This window comes from Arachis hypogaea, chromosome 13 (genome assembly GCF_003086295.3).
Source record: "Arachis hypogaea cultivar Tifrunner chromosome 13, arahy.Tifrunner.gnm2.J5K5, whole genome shotgun sequence".
NCBI lineage: Eukaryota > Viridiplantae > Streptophyta > Magnoliopsida > Fabales > Fabaceae > Arachis > Arachis hypogaea.
The window spans coordinates 99,645,745-99,653,917 of record NC_092048.1 but is presented as its reverse complement, the minus strand read 5'-3'; the positions used below and the strand labels follow the sequence as shown (position 1 = coordinate 99,653,917).

Below are 8,173 nucleotides of genomic sequence, written 5' to 3'. Positions count from 1 at the left end.
TCTATACTGTGACATAGAGGATTCTTCTTCTTTTTTGTTCTCTTCTTTTTCATATGAGCAGGAACAAGGATAAGAACATTCTTGTTGAAGCTGATCCTGAACATGAAAGGACTCTAAAGAGGAAGCTAAGAGAAGCTAAAGCACAACACTCTGGGGAGGACCTAACAGAAATTTTCGAAAAAGAAGTAATTATGGCAGCCGAAAACAATAACAATGGTGGATATTCAAGGAAGGTGCTTGGTGACTTTACTGCACCAACTTCTGACTTCTATGGAAGAAGCATCTCAATTCTTGCAATTGGAGCAAACAACTTTGAGCCTAAGCCTCAATTAGTTTCTCTAATGCAGCAGAATTGCAACTTTCATGGACTTCCATTGGAAGATCCTCATCAGTTCTTAGCTGAATTCTTGCAAATCTGTGACACTGTTAAGACCAATGGGGTTAATCCTAAGGTCTACAGACTTATGCTTTTCCCTTTTGCTGTAAGAGACAGAGCTAAGACATGGTTGGACTCACAACCTAAAGAAAGCCTGAACTCTTGGAAAAAGTTGGTCAATACTTTCTTGGCCAAATTCTTTCCACCTCAAAAGTTGAGCAAGCTTAGAGTGGAAGTCCAAACCTTCAGACAGAAGGAAGGTGAATCCCTCTATGAAGCTTTGGAAAGATACAAGCAATTGATCAGAAGGTGTCCTTCTGACAGGCTTTCAGAATGGAGCATCCTATGTATATTCTATGATGGTCTGTCTGAATTGTCCAAGATGTCATTGGATCACTCTGCTGGTGGATCTCTTCATCTGAAGAAAATTCCTGCAGAAGCCCAGGAACTCATTGAGATGGTTACAAATAACCAGTTCATGTACACTTCTGAAAGAAATCCTATGAATAATGGGACAACTCAGAAGAAAGAAGTTCTTGAGATTGATACTTTGAATGCCATATTGGCTCAGAACAAAATATTAACTCAGTAAGCCAATATTATTTCTCAGAGTCTAACTGAAATGCAAGCTGCATCAGGCAGTACTAAAGAAGCCTCCCTTAAAGGAGAAGCTTATGACCCTGAGAATCCTGCAATGGAAGAGGTGAATTACATGGGAGAATCTTATGGAAAAACCTATAATCCTTCATGGAGGAATCATCCAAATTTCTCATGGAAGGATCAACATAAGCCTAATCAAGGCTTCAAAAATAATAATGGTGGGAGAAATAGGTTTGGCAATAGAAAACCTTTTCCATCATCTTCTGAGGAACAGACAGAGAATTCTAAGCAGAGCCCTTCTGACTTAGCAACCATAGTCTCTGATCTATCTAAGACCACTCTCAGTTTCATGACTGAAACAAGGTCCTCCATAAGAAATTTGAAGGCACAAGTAGGTCAATGAGTAAAAGAGTTACTGAAATCCCTCCTAGTACTCTCCCAAGCAATACAGAAGAGAATCCAAAGAGAGAGTGCAAGGCCATAACTATAACCAAAATGGCCGAACCCATAGAGGAGGAAAAGGCAGTGATTTCCAGTGAGGAAGACCTCAATGGACGTCCACTGACCACTAAGGAGTTCCCTAATGAGGAACCAAAGGAATCTGAGGCTCATATAGAGACCATAGAGATTCCACTGAACTTACTGTTGCCATTCATGAGCTCTGATGAGTATTCTTCCTCTGAAGAGGATGAAGATATTATTGAAGAGCAAGTTGCTCAGTATCTAGGAGCAATCATGAAGCTGAATGGCAAGTTATTTGGTAATGAGACTTGGGAGGATGAACCTCTATTGCTCATCAATGAACTGAATGCTTTGGGGCAACTAAAGTTACCTCAGAAGAAACCGGATCCCGGAAAGTTCCTAATACCTTGCACCATAGGCACCATGACCTTTAAGAAGGCTCTATGTGACTTGGGATCAGGAATAAATCTCATGCCACTCTCTGTAATGGAGAAACTAGGGATCTTTGAGGTACAAGCTGTAAGAATCTCACTAGAGATGGCAGACAATTCAAGAAAACAGACTTATAGACTTGTAGATGATGTCTTAGTGAAGGTTGAAAGCTTTTACATCCCTGCTGATTTCATAATCTTAGACACTGGAAAGGAAGAATATGAATCCATTATCCTTGGAAGACCCTTCCTAGCCACAGCAAGAGCTGTGATTGATGTGGACAGAGGAGAGTTAGTCCTTCAATTGAATGAGGACTACCTTGTGTTTAAGGCTCAAGGATCTTCTTCTGTAACCAGGGAGAGGAAGCATGAAAAGCTTCTCTCAATACAGAGTCAAACAGAGCCCCACACTCAACTTCTAAGTTTGGTGTTGGGAGGCCGTCATCAAGCTCTGAGTCTCTGTGAAGCTCTCTAAGAGCTCACCGTCAAGCTATTGACATTAAAGAAGCTCTTGTTGGGAGGCAACCCAATGTTATTTAATTATATTTATTTATTTTCCATTATTATTTTATGTTTTCTTTAGGTTGATAATCATGTGAAGTCATAAAAACAACTGCAGAATTAAAGCAAAATGAAAAACAGCATCAAAAATAGCACACCCTGGAGGACAGGCTTACTGGCATTTAAACGCCAGTAAGGATAGCAGAATGGGCGTTTAATGCCCAGCCTGGCAGTATTCTGGGCGTTAAATACCAGAATGGGCAGCATCCTGGGTGTTTAACGCCAGAAAAGGGTGTCTGGCATCTGGCTGGCGTTAAACGCTAGAAATGGCAGACAGACTTGCGTTTAACGCCATAAAGGGGTGTCTGGCGTCTAGCTGGCGTTAAATGCCAGAAAGGGGCAGCAGACTGGCGTTTAATGCCAGAAAAGGTAGCAGAGCTGGCGTTAAACTCCAGGATTGGCACACAGTGGGCATTTGAACACCAGAATGATGTAGGGAGCAGAATTCCTTGACACCTCAGGATCTGTGGACCCCACAGGATCCCCACCTACCTCACCTCTTCTTCTCTCCTCTTCACACCTTTCCATTACACTCTTTCCCATATTCTCTTCACCACTCACATCCATCCATCATAAACCCTACCTACCTCACCATTCAAATTCAAACCATTTCCTTCCCTAACCCACCCCTTCATGACCGAATCCCCTCTCTCTCTTACCCTATAAATACCCCTCCTCACTAACTTCAATTTCACACATCATATGCACTACTACCCCCCTTGGCCGAAACCAACACTACCCTCCATCTCCTCCATTTCTTCTTCTTCTCCTCCTTTCTTTCTTCTTTTGCTCGAGGATGAGCAAACCTTTTAAGTTTGGTGTGGAAAAAGCTCTGCTTTTCTATTTTTTCATAACCACTAATGGCACCAAAGACCGGAGAAACCTCTAGAAAGAGGAAAGGGAAGGTAGTTGCTTCCAACTCCGAGTCATGAGAGATGGAAAAATTCATCTCAAAATCCCATCACTAGAAAGAGGATGGAGCAAACAAGAGAGCCCACTCATGGACCTCAACAAGAGCACTCCATTATCCTCCATAAAATCAGAGAGGACAAAAAGGCCATGAGAGAGGAGCAAGAAAGGCAAGGAAGAGACATAGAGGGGCTCAAGCACTCCATAAGATCTTCAAGAGGAAGAACTAGCCGCCATCACTAAGGTGGACCCATTCTTTAATTTTCTTGTTCTTATTTTTCTGTTTTTTTCAAATTCTATGCTTTATGTTTTGTCTATGTTTGTGTCTTTATTACATGATCATTAGTGTCTAGTGTCTATGTCTTAAAGCTATGAATGTACTATGAATCCTTCACCTTTCTTAAATGAAAAATGTTTTTAATTGCAAAAGAACAAGAAGTACATGATTTCGAATTCTATCTTGAAAATAATCTAATTATTTTGATGTGGTGGCAATGCTTTTTGTTTTCTGAATGAATGCTTGAACAATGCATATTTTTGAATTTGTTGTTTATGAATGTTAAAATTGTTGGCTCTTGAAAGAATAATGAAAAAGGAGAAATGTTATTGATAATCTGAAAAATCATAAAATTGATTCTTGAAGTAAGAAAAAATAGTGAACACAAAGCTTGTAGAAAAAAAAAGAAAGAAAAAAATGGCAAAAAAAATAAAGAAAAAAAAAAGAGAAAGAGAAAGAAAAAGCAAGCAGAAAAAGCCAATAGTCCTTTAAACCAAAAGGCAAGGGTAAAAAGGATCCAAGGCTTTGAGCATTAATGGATAGGAGGGCCTAAAGGAATAAAATCCTAGCCTAAGCGGCTAAATCAAGCTGTCCCTAACCATGTGCTTGTAGCGTGAAGGTGTCAAGTGAAAAGCTTGAGACTGAGCGGTTAAAGTCGTGATCCAAAGCAAAAAGAGTGTGCTTAAGAGCTCTGGGCACCTCTAACTGGGGACTCTAGCAAAGCTGAGTCACAATCTGAAAAGGTTCACCCAGTTATGTGTCAGTGGCATTTATGTATCCGGTGGTAATACTGGAAAACAAAATGCTTAGGGTCACAGCTAAGACTCATAAAGTAGCTGTGTTCAAGAATCAACATACTGAACTAAGAGAATCAATAACACTATCTGAATTCTAAGTTCCTATGGATGCCAATCATTCTGAACTTCAAAGGATAAAGTGAGATGCCAAAACTGTTCAGAAGGAAAAAGGCTACTAGCCCCGCTCATCTAATTGGAAATGAGCTTCATTGATATTTGGAATTCATTGTATATTCTCTTCTTTTTATCCTATTTTGTTTTTAGTTGCTTGGGGACAAGCAACAATTTAAGTTTGGTGCTGTGATGAGCGGATAATTTATACCCTTTTTAGCATTGTTTTTACATAGTTTTTAGTATGTTTTAGTTACTTTTTATTTTATTTTTATTAGTTTTTATTCAAAAATTACATTTCTGGACTTTACTATGAGTTTGTGTGTTTTTCTATGATTTCAAGTATTTTCTGGCTGAAATTGAGGGACCTGAGCAAAAATTTTATTCAGAGGCTGAAAAAGGACTGCAGATGCTGTTGGATTCTGAACCTCCTGCACTCGAAGTGGATTTTCTGGATCTAAAAAAACCCAATTGGCCCAATCTCAATTGCGTTGGAAATTAGACATTTTGGGATTTCTAGCAATATATAATAGTCCATACTTTGCCCGAGATTTAATGGTCCAAACTGGCGTCCAAAACCAGCCAAAAACTTTCTGGCGTAAAACGCCCAAACTGGCACCAGAATTGGAGTTAAACGCCTGAACTGGCACCAAAGCTGGCGTTTAACTCCAGGAACAGCCTATGCACGAAAAGCTTCAATGCTCAGCCCAAGCATACACCAAGTGGGCCCCGAAAGTAGATTTCTGCACTATCTGCACTTAGTTACTCATTTTCTGTAAACCCTAGCTACTAGTTTAGTATAAAAACTATTTTTAGAAATTTATTTAACGTCTTTTTGACCATCTTTGGAATCATATGTAACTTTTTATCATCTTTTCACGTTTGGAGGCTGGCCTCACGGCCATGCCTAGACCTCTTTTCACTTGTGTATTTTCTACGGTGGAGTTTCTACACCCCATAAATTAAGGTGTGGAGCTCTGCTGTTCTTAATGAATTAATACAAGTACTATTGTTTTTCCTTCAATTCATGCCTACTTCTTCTCCAAGATATACTCTCATACTTAATTCAGTTAAGTCAGAATGAAGGGGTGACCCGTGAGAATCACCCAATCTTCGTTACTCGCTTAGCCAAGATCCGCGTGCCTGACAACCACAAAGCGGTCTACATGATGTTCAACGTAGTCATTGGACGATAGCCGGAGTATATTCTCTTGGATATCTAATACACGAACCGAGTCCATGAGATTAGTATCTTCGTGGTATAGGCTAGAATCATTGGCAGCATTCCTGGGATATGGAAAGTCTAAACATTGTCTGTGGTATTCCGAGTAGGATCTGGGTAGGGATGACTGTGACGAGCTTCAAACCTGCGAATGTTGGGCGCAAGTGACAGTGTGCAAAAGGATCAATGGATCCTATTCTGATGCTAGTGGGAACCGATAGATGATTAGCCATGCGGTAGCTGTACCTGGTATTTTTCATCCGAGACGAGAAATCCGACAGTTGATTAGCCGTGCAGAAACCGTAGAGGACCATTTTCACTGAGAGGATCCTACAGCTTGCCATGGAAGGGAGCACGAATGGTTGGAAGAAGGCAATATGAAAGCAGAGGTTCAGAAGCAACAAAGCATCTCCGTACGCTTATCTGAAATTCCCATCAATGAATTACATAAGTAACTTTATTTTATTTTATGTTTTATTTATCTTTTAATTATCAATACTCATAACCATCTAAATTCGCCTGACTGAGATTTACAAGGATGACCATAGCTTGCTTGGTGACTTTGCTGCACCAACTTCTGACTTCTATGGAAAAGCATCTCAATTCCTGCAATTGGAGCAAACAACTTTGAGCTTAAGCCTCAATTAGTTTCTCTAATGCAGCAGAATTGCAAGTTTCATGGACTTCCATTGGAAGATCCTCATCAGTTTCTTAGCTAAATTCTTGCAAATCTGTGACACTGTTAAGACCAATGGGGTTAATCCTGAGGTCTACAAACTTATACTTTTCCCTTTTACTGTAAGAGACAGAGCTAGGACATGGTTGGACTCATAACCTAAAGAAAGCCTGAACTCTTGGAAAAAGTTGGTCAATGCTTTCTTGGCCAAATTCTTTTCACCTCAAAAGTTGAGCAAGCTTAGAGTGGAAGTCCAAACCTTCAGACAGAAGGAAAGTGAATCCCTCTATGAAGCTTGGGAAAGATACAAGCAATTGATCAGAAGGTGTCCTTCTGACATGCTTTCAGAATGGAGCATCCTATGTATATTCTATGATGGTCTGTCTGAATAGGCAATTAAAAAGATGCAATTGACACCAAACTTAAAACTTGACACAAGACTCAAACAAGAAACACAAAATATTTTTGGTTTTTATGATTTTATTAATTTTTTTGGATTTTTCGAAAATTATTTTTGAAAAAGAAAATAAAGGAATCCAAAATCTTTAATAAGAATTCCAGGAATCATGTAATGTTAGTCTAAAGCTTCGGTCCAAAATTTTAGACATGGCTTAATAGCTAGCCAAGCTTTATGTGAAAGCTTCGGTCCAAAAGATTAGACATGGCCAGATGGCCAGCCAAGCTTCAGCGGAGCATTACATACAACAGCTAAATTGATGAGAAATCCAAAGAAGCTCTTCTAGAGATAAGTGGAAACCTCAATCCAAAAGATTAGATATGGCTTAGCAGCATCCAGGCTTCACATATCATCTGAAACTCTAGAATTCATTCTTAAAAATTCTGAAGAACATAGAATAATTTATTTTTTTTTATTTTTTTCGCAAGCTTTGTCTATGCACTGCTTTTTTTTGCTTCAAGAATCAATTTTTTGATTTTTCAGATTATCAATAACATTTCTCCTTTTTCATTATTCTTTCAAGAGCCAATAATTTTAACATTCATAAACAACAAATTCAAAAATCTGCACTGTTCAAGCATTCATTCAGAAAACAAAAAGCATTGCCACCACATCCAAATAATTAAACTAATTTCAAGATAAAATTCGAAACCATGCACTTCTTGTTCTTTCGTAATTAAAACATTTTTTCATTTAAGAGAGGTGATGGATTCATAGGATATTCATAGATTTAAGGCATAAACACTAGACACTAATGATCATGTAATAAAGACACAAACATAGATAAAACATGAGGCATAGGAAACGAAAAACAGAAAAATAAGGAACAAGGAAATTAAAGAACGGGTCCACCTTAGTGATGGCGGCTAGTTCTTCCTCTTGAAGATCTTATGGAGTGCTTTAGCTCCTCAATGTCTCTTCCTTGCCTTTGTTTGCTCCTTCCTCATGGCTCTTTGGTCTTCTCTAATTTCATGGAGGATGATGGAATGCTCTTGGTGCTCCATCCTTAGTTGTCCCATGTTGGAACTCAGTTCTCCTAAGGAAGTGTTAATTTGCTCCCAATAGTTTTGTGAAGGAAGGTGCATCCCTTGAGGCATCTCAAGAATTTCATGATGAGGAACTTCCTTATGCTCTTTTTGAGGTCCATGAGTGGGATCTCTTGTTTGCTCCATCCTTTTCTTAGTCATGGGCTTGTCCTCTTCAATGAGGATGTCTTCCTCTATGACAATTCCAGCTGAATTGCATAGGTGACAGATGAGATGAGGGAAGGCTAACCTTGCCAAAGTGGAGGGCT

General features: G+C 39.2%; 1 non-coding gene across 1 annotated transcript; it reads right to left on the bottom strand.

Annotated features, from left to right (window-relative positions):
• Positions 1 to 596: 596 nt before the first annotated feature.
• On the bottom strand, positions 597 to 703 carry LOC112739641 (small nucleolar RNA R71). Its single transcript, XR_003170571.1, has one exon. It is a non-coding gene; the product is annotated as a small nucleolar RNA R71 (small nucleolar RNA).
• Between the last annotated feature and the right edge of the window lie 7,470 nt (positions 704 to 8,173).